General features: G+C 42.4%; 1 long non-coding RNA gene across 1 annotated transcript; it reads right to left on the bottom strand.

Annotated features, from left to right (window-relative positions):
• Positions 1–444: 444 nt before the first annotated feature.
• On the bottom strand, positions 445–11,574 carry LOC119565073. Its single transcript, XR_005223791.2, has 2 exons — positions 10,446–11,574; positions 445–9,895 (listed from the first exon to the last, which is right to left on the bottom strand). It is a non-coding gene; the product is annotated as an uncharacterized LOC119565073 (long non-coding RNA).
• Between the last annotated feature and the right edge of the window lie 5,764 nt (positions 11,575–17,338).

Genomic DNA, 17,338 nt, shown 5'->3' with positions numbered 1-17,338 from the left:
TCAAACATTGAGTTGTTTTGCTTTGGCCCTTCAGACAGTCTTTACTCGGACAAAATTTCCATTGAGGCCAAGATGAATTTTGCTGGAGCAAGGACTGCTGGACTAGACTCACAGGATTTGAGAAGAGTGCTCAAGAGGGACTGAACTAAAAGGAGAACCAGATGCCTACTTTGATATAGGGACATTTTCTGCTGCCATTACCAATGCACTAGATTTGCAGTTTTGGAATAATCTGTTTTTTGGTTTTATTCTATTGTAGGCTAGTGCTGAATGCAGTATAACAAATGCCATATCTAGAATTCCCTTCAGCGAACCATGTTTGAAGGGCACTCACATATTACTTGAAGGCATATTACCAAAGCACATAATTTCCAAGTAGGTTCTATTTCCCTCATACCCACATACAAACTGGAGGCTTTCAGTTGCAACCTCCACCAAATTTTTACTGCTGTTGTGTAGTATTGCCATCCTTTAAAGGTTTCAGATATTACAGTAAGGCAAACACTGAACAGATGTGATATTAAAATATCTGAAAAGTTTTTAGAAATAGCTTGTTGCAAACATGTGACAAATGTTCACTGAACAGGTTTAGATATACTTGCTATTGTAAACAGGATGCAAGTTTCCTTGCAGTAGCTACCATGTCTGTATAATTGGTGCTTAACCTTTCACTATAGAAAAAAATTCTTACAAGAAGCCACATGCTTCCTGTTATTTAAGGAGCTAGTAACCTACTAAAAATCCTTAACTTTATACACTGGAACATGTGAAAGCAGATCTGAAAAAGGGGACGTGTTAGCATCGTAAGTCCCTTTCCCTACTTTTTACATAAGAGCTAAATATTTTAAGAAATATGGATTGCAATTTGAAAAAAAAAAAAGTTATTTTGTAACCACTAACAGAAGTAATCCATTCAAAATTATGGAGTCATGAACAGTTTGGCTCTGATGGTCTCCATCAGAGAAGCTAGAAAGAAGACAAAAGGAAAAAACTCATTCATAAAAGGTTTGATATTTTAAATATATTGTTCGCATAACCAAACACATTGGAGTTCAATGTATCTTATTTGTCTATACTTTTAGAGTTGAAGTTTATGAATTGTTTAAAAAGTCTTTATATATAGTCTATACAAATACTTTGTTTTTCCCCCAAATCCCCTGTCCTCACTTTAGTTTGCCAACAACAGCTACAGCAGGCCCAATAGCAAGTTTCCCCGTGTAAGCACTAACATTTGGCTTACATGAGTTAGGTAGCAGCTGCTCGTCTGTACCAATAGCTAACATTAAAATAAAGGAAGAGTTGTGCAATTGAAATGGAAGTAGAAGCAAGGTCTATCTATATTTGTACAGCACCTAGCGTAAACCTAGGGCATCTTCAGGACTATGGTAACACACCCTGCACTGGAATAGAGCACATGGAGGCTGAATATTCTCCAGGCTAGACCTTTAATTTTAGGATTTATTTTCCTTATCACTATGGCAAAGCCTGAGTTAATGTCTTGGGTGTAGTTAAAAAATGAAGCTTTTCTTTTCATTTAAATTTTTAAACCTGAATAAGGGGATGGATGAATTAAGAGTGGTGGGGGACTGGATAGGTTCACTTGAGAATTGTCAGCATGTTAATTTTATATACTGTATTCATATTCAGCAGTTTCAGAATGTCCTTATAAGAAGAACTTAAGCAGACCTGAACCTCTTCACATTTAAGTGGCATGGCTATCAGTCAGTTTTTTCTGCTCACTTTACAGAAGCCTAACAGAAACCTCTTACCACAAACTCCAGAACACATTATCTAGAGATCAGTCACCAGCTCCCCTTGTGATGAGGTTCAGTCAGATCTCAGCAGCTAGGCCTAGGGCAAGGTTGAACAGCACATCAGAAGAAGTCTTTCTACTCTGAATTAATGGTGACAGAGGTTATACTGTACTCTAGGGTCCATATTCAGGTTAGACACTAAACCAAAGTCTTAACCACCTATATCAATCCTATGCATTTTTATTTTTTTAACCATAAAAAAAGTTTTATCTGGACAGGAATCAGTATGTACGTTTGCCTTCTGTCCATTTAGACTCCCACTGAAGTTTCTATTAGGTAGCCTTCATTAACAGTCTTCAGTTACGTTTACAGTGGTGTAATCATGCTGTGCATTAATAGCTACTGCATTTTAGTAAAATGGAGTGCTTTAAGGCTCATTAGGATGAAAGGTGTCATTTTTTATAAAGCTCAGATCCATGACATTAGAAGCAGTGGATGAGACACAAATGAGCACGCACGCTAAACAAAGGAATTTCCCTTGCTTTTATAACAGAACTAGTTATACCTAAATGTGAGATTTGGCACTTTGCACACAGCAGTTAGATGGTTTTTCTTCTCTTTTTTTTTTCCCAATTAAAAAAAAAAGGAAGAGGGTTACTCCTTTAGGATAAAGTTTTAGTCACTTGACTGGTAAAAGACAACACTATTTGTTAGTCTCTAAGGTGCCACAAGTACTCCTTTTCTTTTTGTGGATACAGACAAACTGGCCGCTACTCTGAAAACTATCTATCCAGTCATTTTCTCCCCTTCTGTACCAGAAATCAACATAGCTCTTCTAGTTGTTGTCTTTGAGGACAAGGATCAGTAGTCCCAGCACTAGAGATTAAGAAAATAGAGTGGCTAGCTAGCTGGCTGAATCCAGACAGTCTGGCTCCTACATGAAGTGTGGTTTTTTCCTTCAACCAACAGGACTGTGGAATACAACTTGTTAACATTGCTCAACCTATTAGAACAAGTTTAAAAATAGAGCCTAAAAACAACTGTAGGCTATGCCTTTATATGCATGTGAATTTGTTCCAGCATGTCACTCTGGAATGGTAACCACTGAAAAGTAGTTTTAAAGTTGAACTACAAATGCAAATAGTACGTATTAGTGAAACAAAATTATCTTTTGGAAGTGAAAAAACTTTCACCAAAATAATTGATTTGAGATTTAATGAGAAGATTAAGTGGCAAATAAACCTAGTTAAAATAGTAATAAGTTACCCCTCTAAGGCGGTCTCTACACTGGAGACCTTACAGAGGCACATCGGTACTGCTACAGCTGTGCTGCTGTAAGGTCTCCCATGTAGCTGTGCTATGCTGCTGGAGAGAGCTCTCCTGCTGGCATAATTAAATCCACCCCCAACACGCGATGGTAGCTATGTCTCCTGCTGACATAGCACTCACTGTTCACACTGGCACTTTTGTCAGTGAAACTTATGTTGATCAGGGGTGTTTTTTCTTCACCCCCTACTGGCAAAAGGGCTAGTATAGACTAAGCCTAAGGCCCTGTCTACAATAAGGCAAGTCAACTGAAGGTATGAAGTTAATACACATATATTAAAAGGTGTTAAAACCCTTGAGTGGATCTCTCACTCAGGAATAAAGTAGTTTTAGTTCAGGACACTTTACTACTGAGACCATACACAGCTTTAACATCCTTTAATTTATGTGCTGACTTCACACCTTCAGGAAAGTGAAGGCAAATCAATTGCATGGCCCCATACAAATAAACCTTAAGAGCCTGATCAGTTTAGTATGGTAAAGTCCTAGTTACAGTGTGCCAGAAATTGTTTAGAACCGTGCTTATGTAGACACTGGTAAAGTAGGTCTGGCTCAGAACACAAGTCAGTATGGCTCCTATAGTTCAGTATGTAACAGTTTAAAACACGATAGTTCTCTAGTTTGAGAGAGGGCCTAGAAGCTTGGTTCCTTGCCTTTAGATGATCTGTGAGAGTGAAAGTGTCTTGCCTAGACACTACTAGCTAAACCAAATGAAAGCTGTACAGCTGTCCTTAATTTGGGCCATAGCTCCTTTTTGGAGGAATAGGCAAAAAGCTCTGACTTGAGAGCCCAGAATTAGACTGCAGCCCTATAGTAAGGTGGAAGGAAAAACAAAATTGTCTCAAAGTGAGACAGTGGGGGCGGGGGGGGGGAGAAGAGGGGTATCTACCAGTCAAATGAATGAGTTGTCATGTTTAGGATCAAAAATCCTTGACACACTAGCATGCATCAGGATTTTGATCTACTGATGGCTGCTCTGCTATTCATCCTAGTTCAGAGACCGTTTTCAGCACCCAGGGCTTGAGAACACAAAAAAGTTTTCATTTAATACCTGAACAGCCATTTACATTTCCTTCTTAACACAAAATATGAACCCAGGCCCCTTTCAACAGGGGATGCATTAGAACCACACAAATTGACAAATTTTATCCGCTGTTAAGTTAGATTAACGTAAGTTACTCTTTTACTGAAGTTTCTAAAATAAAATATTCTTCACACACCATAAATCAGGGGTGGGTAAATGATGGCCTGCGGGCCGGATCCAGGCTGCAGGACTTGCTCCCTGTGGTGCTGTAGGCCCTGCGCTACTCTCAGAAGCAGCCAGCACCACATTCCTGTGGGGGGGTGGGGGGGAGAAGAGGAGAGGCAGCGCAGAAGGCCCTGTGTGTTGCCCTTGCCTCCAGGCACTGCCCCCCCACAGCTCCCATTGGCTGGGAATGGGGATCTGCGGCCAATGGGAGCTTGGGGGGAGGTACCTGGAGGCATGGCAAGGGCAGCACATGGAACCCTGTGGCCCGCCCCCCCTCCCCCAGGGGCCGCACAGGGACATGGTGCTGGCTGCTTCCTGGAGCAGTGCAGCGTGGGGCCAGGGCAGGCATACAGAGAGCCTGCCCTGGCCCCGGTGCATGCTGCTGCCACCCCAGACCCACTTTAGGTAAGCGGCACTGGGCCAGACCCTGAACCCCTCCTGCATCTCGCACCCCAACCCTGTGCTCCCTCCTGCAGTCCACACCCCTTCTCTACCCCAATACCTTGCCCTGAGCCTGTTCCTACACACCACACCTTGCACTCCCTCCCACACCCCAACCCTGCATACAATTTCTCCACCCAGATATGGTCCTCAGCCCAAAAGGTTTTCCCACCCCTGCCATAAATTATGGTATGTTCACATTATAACTTAAGCATTGACACCTGGCAAAAAACTTCTAAAATGGGCAAATGTTTGGATTTTCTACCAATATTGGTTTTGGTTATGCACATACGATAAAGGAGAGACACGTGCAAACAGCTTTAGTAGGGCAGAGAAGCTCTGTCATTACCTTATGCAAGCCTCCCCAACTCCAAAACTATACTGAACCCCCTGCACACCAGTGGCTGACTATCTCCTGCAGAACGCTAGAGCTAGTTGAGATCTGGGAGCAGTTTACAACCTTTTGCTCAAGTCTCTCCTTACTTAGCCCATACCTAGAATTCTGAGATGCCCCACCACATACTTCTCTTAAGGCTGTTTTGCAGTATCATGGTTCATGCTGTCTCTATTCTAGAAGGGTCTCCCTCCATTAAGGGCAGCATCATGGGAACAGGCACAAGAAATTCACTGAACTCTTTGTGGAAGTCAAAAAGGGGGAGGGGAAGAAGTGTCACGTATAGATGCACAAGAGCAGGGGGCAACAATGTTTTGTTTTATGTAGCAAGCTAACAATAGGCAGATTTCTTACACAGAAACTTAGTCCATTATACATGGAACCCTGGTGTAAACTTAAGAAATAAATCATGCTGAAGAAGAGTTATTGCAGGAGTTAGGGATGCACCTTTGAGCAGGTCAGACTGGATAAAACTACAGTAAGACAACATATTAAACTTTCCTAGTCTCTTCTGCAGCTAATAGGTTGAAGCTGCTAAACTGTATCACTGAAGCTGTTTTGCTCTCAATAAACACAAGAAAACCTGCTATTGCAATGAGATTAGGCTTGAGCATATGCCAAAAATCTTCCTGGGGCCCAGTGTATCCCAGGTGTCAATCACATGAGTCAGAACCTCAATAGCAGGTCTTTAAACTCAGACAAAATGCTCACACCAACATAAGCAACATCTTTCTAACCCAATCCCAGATACCTCCAATGGAACATTCTAGTATCTTGCCTAATGGCAGAAACACACAAGAGGAACAATTACAGTTAAGTGGTACTTCAACTCTGGACAGAAGGCTCACAAATCCAGTTGTTGCAGTTATCTCTGAAACAGGTCACCTCTACCTACCATGTCTTTAAGACACCTGTGGGGGAAATAATGGATCTTATTCAGAGATCTGAGAAAGCAAAGTATCAGATTATCTTTCCCCTCTGGGTTTTTACTATTCGTCTTTCAGTTTTGAAGAGTCAAATAGCTAGCTGCCCCTCACTTCAGCAGGTTCAGGTAATCCCCAAAATTCAATTTTATTCACTACTGGCTTGCAGTGTAACTTAACCATCCAGTTTCAAAGCAAAATACTACCACAACAACCCATTCCTCCATTAGCCTGGTTCTTCCATTTTTTGTTAAGAAGTTGTACTCAGTTTAGTCTACAGTTAATCAACAGGTTTCTATAATACAAAGCCACACTATAAAATTGCTATTTTTAATAAGGCTACTACATCTAAGCTATGACCTATATTAAACTAAAAATGTTAACAAATGCTCAACTCAGAAGAGTATTTTAATTTTTTGAGCATTTAAGCCTTCATTTTCTACTCTCCCTCCCCTCTACCCCCCTCTCAAGTTCTAGAGACCACTCCATCCAAGTCACCATTACTCCAGAGGCACTGTACCACTAAAGTTTCCCGAGCCAACAGTGCCCCGAGGACTCTATGCTATATAATACAGAAAAGTTAGTGGACCCTTATGTCTGTCATACCCTCATCTTTCCCCCCCTACCCCTCTGGGCTGGATGGAGAAAAGGAAGCAGTGCTGTGCAGGCAACGCTGCCTATCATAACAGAATGGGATAGGTCTACATGCAGCAGAACCCTCAGCTCCAGCATGAAATCCAAGGGGCACCAGCTAGTTCTAAGTGCACCTCATTAACCAAATAAAGTTTTGTATTCAGTCACTTCACATTAAAGAAGAGGTACAATTCCAAGTTAAGGGGACTGAGGGCAACTCTACACTACACTGATGCAGCTGTGCCATTGTAGCACGTCTGATAAAGATATGTTATGCTGACAGGAGAGTGCTCTCCTGTTGGCATAACATGGCAACCTTGGCAAGAAGTGGAAGCTGCAATAACAGCTGGTGTGGACAGTGCAAAAGTCCCATTTCTGGGGGCGAAGAGAGCTTTTTCCACTCCTGAGCAATGCAAGTTAGACTGACTCAAGCAGTACTGGAGGTGTACCGCAGTAGCTCAAGCAGTAGCGGAGGTGAGTTTAGTCTAAACGGGATAGTCTCTACTGTTAAAGAGAGCAAATACCTTTATCTGGCCCTCTTTTCCTCTGCCCTGTTGCCCCTTTTTGTAAGGCTCTGCTTGTGCCTCGTTACTTTTCTGCTTTCCCTCCCCTCCTAGTTTGTGCCAAGGTTGCTCATATGGGCTCTATACAGCTCTTGTGGCATACATACCAAAGCACCACAATCAAATAGAAGTATGTATATTTGTTTTCACTGTGCTCCTATGACAATGTAAGATATGCACTGTGGTTAAGAACAGCACAGGCATTCTCTGCTACTGTAGTGGCAGGGACAGAGGAATAGTAAAGTGGTGGAGATTCTGGAACAAATCTTTGCAGATCCAGATAGATCAACAACTCCACTAGCTTCAAGTATCTAAATTAAGCAAGTATGTTTTTGTAAATGTAATCACACGTTTCTAGAACAAAATATTTTGTGTGTGTAATATATTAAAAAAATAAGATCATTTCCTTCAATCAGTCTCATTGCCAGAAATTCAGCTGACATGCTCCTTAAAAAAAGCCTCTCAAACTTACTGCATCTTTTCATAAAGAACACTGAATACAGAAGTTAATCCCCGAGATGCGGTCTTAACAATGAAGTAAGTTGGACAGTCCAAGTTCTTAAACCTTTGAGCCTCAAATAATTAAGTTAGCCATCTATATTTCAGCGTCTAATCTCTGCATTTGTCTTGAATTACATGTAGGAAATTAAAATAAAAAAGGAGAACACTATTTGATGTTGGATAGAAAGGAGGCCCTTCTCCCTTAGTGAAGTTATTTGCAACTATGCAAGAGTACTCAGACTACCTCTCAAAGTAGCATAGATGCCAGTCACTCCAGGGCTATATGTCAGGCTAAGAGGCTGTAACTGGGACCACATTTAGTTATGTAACTAGACTCCAACCCACCCATGTGACTTACAGATAAGTCTTGATTTGTGTAAGTTGGTAGCAAATATTTGTAGTATTTTTAATGCAACAGTACACAACCTCCAGGATAAGACATCAGACAATGCATATTTAAGCTCCCCTTCCTTGCTCACTACTGTCTGGAAAGAGAGGTAGATGCAAACAGAATATAAGTGAACAATTTAAGAGGGATAACACATTAGAGGAGTCTATGCTTTCTCCATAGAGGGACTAGTTTTAAATTTGCTAATTTTTTGTTCAGTCTAGTTTTAAGTATGGCATCTTTAGAAGACTACCAGGATTACATAACTATTCATTAAATATATATGCGCACGCAAATCCAAGATTTAATACATTGGTGCAATTGCAATACTTCAAATCAGATTTTCTCTATACCTGTAGTCTGAACTACCTGTTATTTAACTGCATCATGTTCTCTGAGTGAGAGAGGCTGTTCCAAAGGAAAAGCTAGTAACACCCCAAAAAAATATTAGTCAACTTTTATGACTGGTCAATCCTATGAAGGACCTTCATCATTCTTCCTTAGTAAGCCACCTCTGCAAGTCAGTCCAATGTTGAGAGGGAGCACACAGCAGCTCACAAAAAGGAGCATATTTGCAAACTGTGCAGAGGGGACTAGGATAGTTAAGTGTCTCACTAAGATGGAGACACCACCAAGCACTACCACAGGTTATCTAACCAACAAAGAAGGAGTTGCTCTTACAAGTGAAATAAGGAGAGTCAGGCATTTTAGTCACCCAAAGTGGATCGCAAATGTGACCTAATTTAGATAACAGCAATCAGACACCTTACAACCTTGTCCGGGAGTTGTGAAAAACATTACTCTCCACCCCCATACCCTCATGGAAAGAGGGCTGGGACAGGAAGAACGAGAACTTTCCTCTGCAGCAGCCAAGCTCAATGCAGAGAAGAAGTGGAGGAGGAATAAACTTCCCCCAGAAGGAGCTGCCACATCCTGGGGGTGGAGAATAGGACAAGAAGCGAGAACTTTCTTCAGCAGCACCAGCTACACCCTTCTACAGACGGGTAATAGGGAAGGGAAATAAAAATCCACCCAGACTCTCCAGCCTGGGGCGGGGATGATGGGGCGGGGAAGGAAGCGCGGACTCTCCCCAGCAGCAGCCGCCGTCTCCGCCAACTTGGTCTGCAGCCAAACAACCCCACAAGAATGCAACGCGGTCACATGACCTCCGGCGGACGTGCAGCTCCCGTCCCTCTCCAGGGAGACCCTACGCCATCTTGTACTGACGCAGTTACAAATACAGGCACAGCTTGGCCCGCTCCCCCCGCTTATCTCCTCGGTCTCGGCACCGCTTGGGTGATGGTTGTCAAGGCCTTCTCGTTCCCTTCCCATGAGCTTGCCTCAGTCTCCGAGCCCTCACGGACTCCCCAGCGCCGGGATCATGGCGCCCGTTTTCTCCCTTTGCACCAGCCTCCCCCGACAGCTCCTCAGCCCTGCCCAGCTGCGGCTGCCCCTGCTGCAAGATGATGTCAGCAGCAGCCAATCCGGGCGCGCCTGGGCAGCCGAGCCAGCCTGGCGATTGGCTTCAATGCGGTCCGCTCCCCCCTCCTCTCCCTCCTGACTCAGTCCTCACCGCGGTTCGCTGCGGAGAAGTGGCCAAGGCAGAGGTGGGGGAGGGGAAAGAAGGGAAAAAAAACAACAACAAAACCAAACCCACCAAGATAGCAGCCGCCATTTCGCGCAACAACAGGCAGAACCCGAGCGAGCAGCCCAACCAAGCGCCCTATGGAGAGAGAAAGAGAGAGATAGACACACACACACACGAGTTAGACAGGAAAAAATACCCTCAGACTCCGCCAGGGCCACAAGACGTTTAATCACTCCCTCCCCCCATACTCGATGCCTCGTTACAGCCGCCTCCTCTGCATCCAGATCCCTTCCTCTCGACTCCTTCCTGCCGCAGCAGCGGTTCTTTACAGCCCCTCTGTGCCCAAAGCATGGGGAAGGTGAGGCTCTAGCGCCGCTGCTAGCGGCTTCTCCGGCTACCCGCTTGTGGCGGCTCCATCGAGGCAAGGTAAAGAGCTGCCAGCCCAGCTTTTATGTGGTGCCCCGAGTTTGCGCACTGAAGGAGGCTCGCTCAGCCCCTGGTGGGCGTCGAATGAAACCCCAGCCGCCGCCGCCTCCCCTCCCTCACTCAGCCATCGCCTGAGCGGCTGAAGCCAGGCGGGGAATGCGGGGCGGTGTGTGGGCAGCACACACAGGGAGGGGATGTGAGGGAAGGGCAGGAGCTCAGCATAAACAGTGGGGCTTGCGCCTGCCTCACACACATTTACCTCTTGCTCTGCCCGTGGCGAGTCCACATCGGGGCTGCCCCAGACCTGCCCCCACAAGTGTCATTCGCTAAAGGGGAGCCTGGCAGGCAGAGCTGACCCTAGTGCCCCAGTCTCGTTCCTTGGAGGAGGAGGTTCCCCGAGGCAGGCCTGGGCTAAACTTCAGTTACTTGTGGAGAGACTTCCTCAGCCGGACCTGCCTCAGGTCTCCACTAACTGGAGGGGGAGATCCCCTCAGCCAGCAACCCTCCATCGTTCACCAAATGGGCTTCAGTCTCTTATCCCGCCTCTCACTCTGCCTGGGGGAGATTGCCTCGGTCTGGCCGCCTCCCCCAGTCTGTGTGTCAGGAGGGCTGGCCCAGGCTCACAAGAGGTCAGAGGGTAGGCTGGCGCAGGTGGTAGGCTGAAGACAGGTTTCGGTGTCTGCGTCCCTGCGGAAGACAAGGTCTCGCTCCGCGCTTTAGGTCCTCCGCAGCATCATTTAGGGCCCGAGCCCCTCCACCGCCAGTGGACTGCGGTGCACGATCGCCCCGAGCCTCCACCCAGACACAGTTCTCTCGCCCTTGCCGTTCCCTAGGCTGCCCCTTTCTAGCATTTTTCGATCGGGGTCGCGCTCCCTGGCCCCGGCCGTCGAACAATTTAATATCGTGAGGAAACCCCCTTTGTTAAATGGAGATGGCACGAGGGAGGACTTAACGGACACAGACTGCGCTCCAGCCCACAAGCAAAATGGCGGCCGTTTGGCTTCGCCCTGGTAACCTTGCCCCTGCCGGGCGGGACGGGTGAGCCCCGTGCAGTGGGAGGGAGGGGAGAGCGGAGGACGCCATTTTCCCAGAGAGAGGCAGTGACATAGAGGGAGCGTAGGAGGCTGAGAGGAGGGAGACGGGAGCAGCAGCGGCAGCGGGGTTTGTACACGGGTCCCAAGGCAAAGGCGCTTCCGAGCTGGTCCCTGCAGGGTTCTGAGTACCGAGCCGGTCTGGGGGACCCCTGTGCTCGCTCCTCTTTACCAGAGCCAGCTGAGGGCTGCGTCCTGCCCAGGCTAGGGATATCCGCAGTGGGGCCGTTGCATTGTTTTGGTTGGGATAGGAAAGGGGCTCAGCTAAGGGGGAGCTGCTGCCTGGCCTGTGATCATTACAGGTGAGTCTCCTGTTATGATTATCGTTCCTGCCGAGGGGGAAGGGGGGTTCCTAGTAAGAGTTAAAAGGTTAGGGAGGCATCGCTTTACATCTGGGAGGGGTGGGGTGTGAGGTCCCCTCCCCTCTAAACCGTGCATGATTCTGTATAAATTGCTTTGGGTTGTGTTCCATGTTCTGTGGGTTGGTTTTAAAATGAAAGGGAGTCGTTATATCTTGTGAATATGGCGGGTTACTGTGACTGGAGGCGCCGAGGGGATTTTTTTTTTTTTTGGCAGTTATGCCGGATTTATGCATTATGATTAAAACCAAACAAACCCAAGAGGGGCTATTATGTGACATACAACATAAATTTCTGTAGACCCAGCATTTAAGAGCAGGCATTTGTAACAGTATGATTGCGTATTGGGTTGTATGCATGAAGCTTAGGAAATAGTCTCCCTTATCCTGCATATTTTTGTTTTGTGATGCTAAAATGGCTCGTTATAGGCCTAATCTCTCTCCCTTCCACACCCCCATCTCCCTCCCTCTCTCCCTCCCTCCCTTTTAACATCTCTTCTGTGGTGTAACCTGGTCAAACGGAAAACAGTTCTAAAGAGTTTCTGTGTCAATTTAAAAGGGGATGATTCTCCCCACCCCCTTTGTAGCGACGGTAAGGAGCCTAAGGTATATTTAAAATACTCATCTTCGCCTCCTTGTTTTAGTTTTTATATCTAGTATTCCTGTTTCCTTGTGTGGCACATCTAAATCTTTTTTTTTTTTTAATTGAAAGGCATTAGTGGAGTAGACCCTACTGCTGCAGATGTAAGGGAGGAGAAACAAACGGTCCACTGTGTAGTACTAAATAGGGGAGAAGAAATATAAGTAGTCCGATTAGAAAGGTCCTGTATTCCTCTATATTCAGTCATTTAGGAATGTCCGGTAGTTAAAAGCCCTGAGGTTCCTAAAATTGTATACACTACATTTGATTAAAGTCGAACTTAAGAATGTTTAGCCTTAGTTTATGTACATCATCCTAAAGGGATTAGTAACGAAAAGGCTTTTTTGTTTTTTGAGACCTACCTCAGTGAACTGAAAGAGATGGCTGTGACCATAGGTAGGATACCTAAATGCTTGACCATAAACATTGTACTTTTTAAGTTACTTATGGTAAATGTGGAGTAAAAATTGTAATTTCCCTCTTTTGTCCTTTAGAGATTCTAAAAATGGCGGCCCCAGGCTGATGTTGTGGTAATCTAATCAGCTCGGGTCCTCCACACCCCATGCAGTGCGTTTGTCTGCAGCACATTACTGGCTTGTTATGTTTAAATGAAAGGCTGTTTTCTTCAAAATCATGTACAAAACATGTCTTGATTTTACTATGAATAAAATGCTGTATCCCAGCTGATTAATTTTACTGGCTATGTGTGTGAAAGGCAAATGAACGAGACCACTCTCACCGGTGGGGGTGGGGGAGACGATAGACTCAAGTAGCTTCTTGGGGGGTGTGTTTGTATCTTGTGTGATGTGATATGCATGCCATATTAATCTCTTCACTTTTGTTTTAATAATGTTTTGGAATAATTCCTATATCCATGCTAGTTAATCTAGATATGTATTGCAATACATCTGTTACTAACACAAGGACTAGTAATACTTATAAAAAAAAGACAAAAGATTAAAATAATCCTAACTAAATTCTTAGTCATTGCTTTTGTGAATGACAGGTTAATCTTTGACAAAATACTTTTTTTTTTTTTTTTTTTTTTTTTACTGGAGATGGTGGTGGTAGTTTGGGAATACTAGTTTAACATTTTGATGTTACTGTTCAAGGAATTATCCAGACAAGATTAAAACCTGTTACTTTGCTTCTTCAGATGTAAAGCTTTCTTGCCCATGTGTAATTTTTCAGCATACGAATCTTTTTTTGTTGTTAACTCATTAAATATATATACTGTAAAGTGTAAAAACTCTCATACTGTACATAAACATTTAAGTGAAACTACAGTACCTAGTCTTTCTTTCTTCCTGTCCCAAATGACATATGAACCTTTTAGTATCATCATAAAGAAGATGGGGGAGGGGAGGTGGAGAAGCAAGGAAGCATTCTTTTAGTAGTTGATATATTGAATGCAAAATTGAAAGCCACAAATCTCAGGAAACTTGTCATGTTTTTAGTATGTTAAACTAAAATTACAAAAGGTAAATAGAAATTTGTAAATTCAAACTCCTGCTGTCCCTACTTTAATGAGATGCAAGTTCCCATTTTAGTATATTACTGGAACCTTCTGGATTTTAAGAGCCAAATGTGAAATACTATTCCAGTAGCAAACCATTTTTCAGTGCATGAATAGTTTTAACTTTACGAATATTACTTTGCACTGCTATGGAAGAATAGATAATTTGTTCTTTATATCTGTATCAGCTAAGCAATAAGACTTCGAAGGTATGCATTAACAGCCCTGCAAGGCATACCTTGTGTGTGGTGAGGCCAAAGGCTTGAGTGACTTAAACCACACAAGTAGTGCATTAATAGGACAGGGCATGCATTACTGGACCAACATATTGCTATAATATGAATTTTTAAAATTTAAATCCATATATTATTTCACTCAGTTATATATTTTTAATAATTTGGGGATGGCTAAAGGGTCTGTGGTAAACTTATGGGGTTTTCTTGATTAGAATTCTGGTAATTTCCATAGGTTTCTGTTTTTGATTCTGTTGTCTACGTTTCTAATGCTAATTGGATTTGTGTGCAAATATCAAAAAGCAAAGGGGTATATCTTGCCCCTTTAGGTGGTAGTTTCAATATGACTAGGGTCACAAAAGCAGAATCTGAGGTATACTCTGCAACACTTGGTTTAAAACAAACAATATCCTATACCTTAAAGGTGATATGAAAATCGTCTGTTGTCTAAGTAACATCTTTACCACTAGAGTTCCTTGGGAATCAGAAGGTCTTTCTTGGTGACCTTGTGTGAGTCACTTTACCTTTCTCTGTTTCTCCATCTGTAAAATGGGGTTGGTAATACTTTACCTCACAAGGTGTTTTAAGGCTAAATTCATTAATGTTTTTGAGGAGCTTGGATATTATTATGAGGATGATTAACACAGTAAAATCTATAAATAAATCCAGCAAATTTTAAATTTAAAAAATTGTCCATGAGACTTAGTTTGAAATCTCAACATTTCTGACACTCTGTTTTAAGGTCCAGTGTACCAATGTGTTTCCAAATGTCTGACTTAATATCTGGGTAGTCCCTCAGTAATCTGGACTCCAAGTACTAAAACCATCTATATATTTTTGGTCATCTGCATTTGGAATGACTTTAGTGATCTGGGAAATACCTTAGGATATCAGAGAAAAATATTGGGGATGGTAAATACTTCTTTAGCATATTTGCATGAGAGTACTAGGACTCAGATTATTTCTCTGGATTAGATTTCTGTGGTTTAGTTTTCCTGTGTGTATAATTGGTTTAATATTTTGTTGAGGATTGGTTGATATTTATTAAGTACTTTGATAGCCTCTTATTTGTTAAACTAAACTTTCATTGGAATCTTACTGGCAATTTTTTTTATTAAAAGGTACATTGTTTTTAGTTGGGACTTTGAGAAACAGCAAGAATATAGAAATTGATTTCAAAATTTTAGATTCCTTAAAGGTCTGCAGGATTATCCTTAGAGCCCCAGTCCCCAAGGACTTAAGCACATGCTTAACTTTTTCTAATATGACTTCAGTAGGATTAATTGAAGAGCATAAAGCAGTGGTGGGCAACCTGTGGTCCATGGGCCACACGCGGCCCTGGCAGACTGTGAGACAGTTTGTTTACATTGACTGTCCACAGGCACGGCCACTCGCAGCTTCCAGTGGCCACGGTTCACCATTCCCGGTCAATGGGAGCTGCGGGAAGCGACGCGGGCCACGAGGATATGCTGGCTTCCTGATTTTTGTGACATCAACACATTTATTTACATTTGTTTATAAATCTCTCAAAAGCAAATTCTGTGGGACTGTGACCCAGGAACAGGTAGTGCATTTAAACAAACCACGATGCAGATACAGTAAGTCAGAATTGATATTAGGATTGAAAGTATATCTTCAGTTTTATAGGGATGTCCTACCTATGTGGCCTTCAGTTGAATTCTGAATACATCTCTTAAGAATCTGTATTTATGTTTTCCGTAGTTTGAAAGCTAAAACTTTAACTTCACTGAGAAGCAGGTTTCTCTCTAATTACAATTATTTATGTATTATTTTGTTTCTATTCTTATCGGACACAAACTAAAAATTTAAACAAAAGTTAATCCTGCCTCCTAAAATAACATTTAATTGTCTCTTGCACAAGATTTTGGACCCTCTTCATACTACAAAGGAAGAAATTGTAATTTTGCTGTAATTTCCCAAGATGAAACTCTACTAATGCTGTCTTTGTAGTCTTGTTAAAATGGAGTATAGCAACAATTTCTAAAAAACGTTTATGTAAATGCTGCTGGATTTTTGTATATTAGCCACTAGAAATTTGTGAGATCACTGAGATTTTTCTTTCAAATTTCGTAAAGATTGTTGTGCTGGTAGACAATTACTCAGATAAATTTATAGAACTGTCCATAAAGATTAACTTTTACTATTATATAATACATTTTAAGGATCACTGTGAGCCTTAAGTAGAGACTGAAGTTTATTCTACTAAATGATAACTTATTATTTGTCAGATATCTGGTTACTTTACTGTTTCTCTTTCTTTAATTAAGCCTCACTGCCAAAATATCAGTGCCTTGGATCCTTCTATTCAAAGGACTAGGAATATTTTAAATAGCTTAAGTTTGTAAGGTGTTCCAACATAATATTAACTTTTTTTTCCTTAAAATTTTCTAACTTAACAAGTTTTAGAAATATTATGCTGGATGTAGTTGACAATTTTGTTAACTTTTATTATGTCTTGACTAGTCAGTGGAAGATTACTCCTCAACTAGTAGGTGTGGTTATAATAGGGCCATGTTTAGAGCCATCTGTCTGTTACATCAGGCAATTGGTATTCTTTGCCTAGACAGCTGATCATGTCTTAACAGTTGGTTTGAGAGACTCTTTAAATGGTGTGAAAATATTTTTCACAGTAGATATATTTATTTTGAAGTTGAGGATCAGTTATCTAGTTGGGGTAGTTCAATTTTAAGTATAAACTTTAAGCAAACTGAGAAAACCCCACTTCTGACATTTTTAATAATTGTGCAAATTTAAAAAAAAAAACAAATCAAAAATAGAAACCGGAAATGTTTCCTCCCTCAAGGGATTTTTTTTTTAAGTCATTCACTTCCTGTCCCTGCTGTTTGCTCTCATTCACTTCCAAGTCACGCACAACAGCTACTTAGGAAGTTTTCTGCATGTTTGTGTTTGCATCCAACAAAGATACCGAGTGGTCAAAAGTCGCAACTCCTGCCTGTGTCATTTGGAAATGAATGTTAAAACCATCATGGGCTAATGCTACAACAGATGTCAGCTCAGAATTATGCTGTCACAATTTGAAAAACAAACAAAAAAAAACCCCTATAAAAATCAACTTTTCTTCCTAAGAAGAGAAAACACCAAGCTACCAAAATAAATAGAAATTAGAGTCCCTAAGTATAACGTAATTGCAAATTGAGTAATTTAGTTTTGGATGGACATTGCAACTGAAAATGTTAGTGATCAGTGCAATGTCTTGAAAATGGGAACTGTAGTTTGAAGGGGATTGAAAATGCTTAAATTCTGTGTGCTGTGACTTTCTTGAACGTGGCTGA

This window comes from Chelonia mydas, chromosome 1 (genome assembly GCF_015237465.2).
Source record: "Chelonia mydas isolate rCheMyd1 chromosome 1, rCheMyd1.pri.v2, whole genome shotgun sequence".
NCBI lineage: Eukaryota > Metazoa > Chordata > Testudines > Cheloniidae > Chelonia > Chelonia mydas.
The sequence above is the reverse complement of the archived record's forward strand: the minus strand, read 5'-3'. Positions and strand labels throughout refer to the sequence as shown.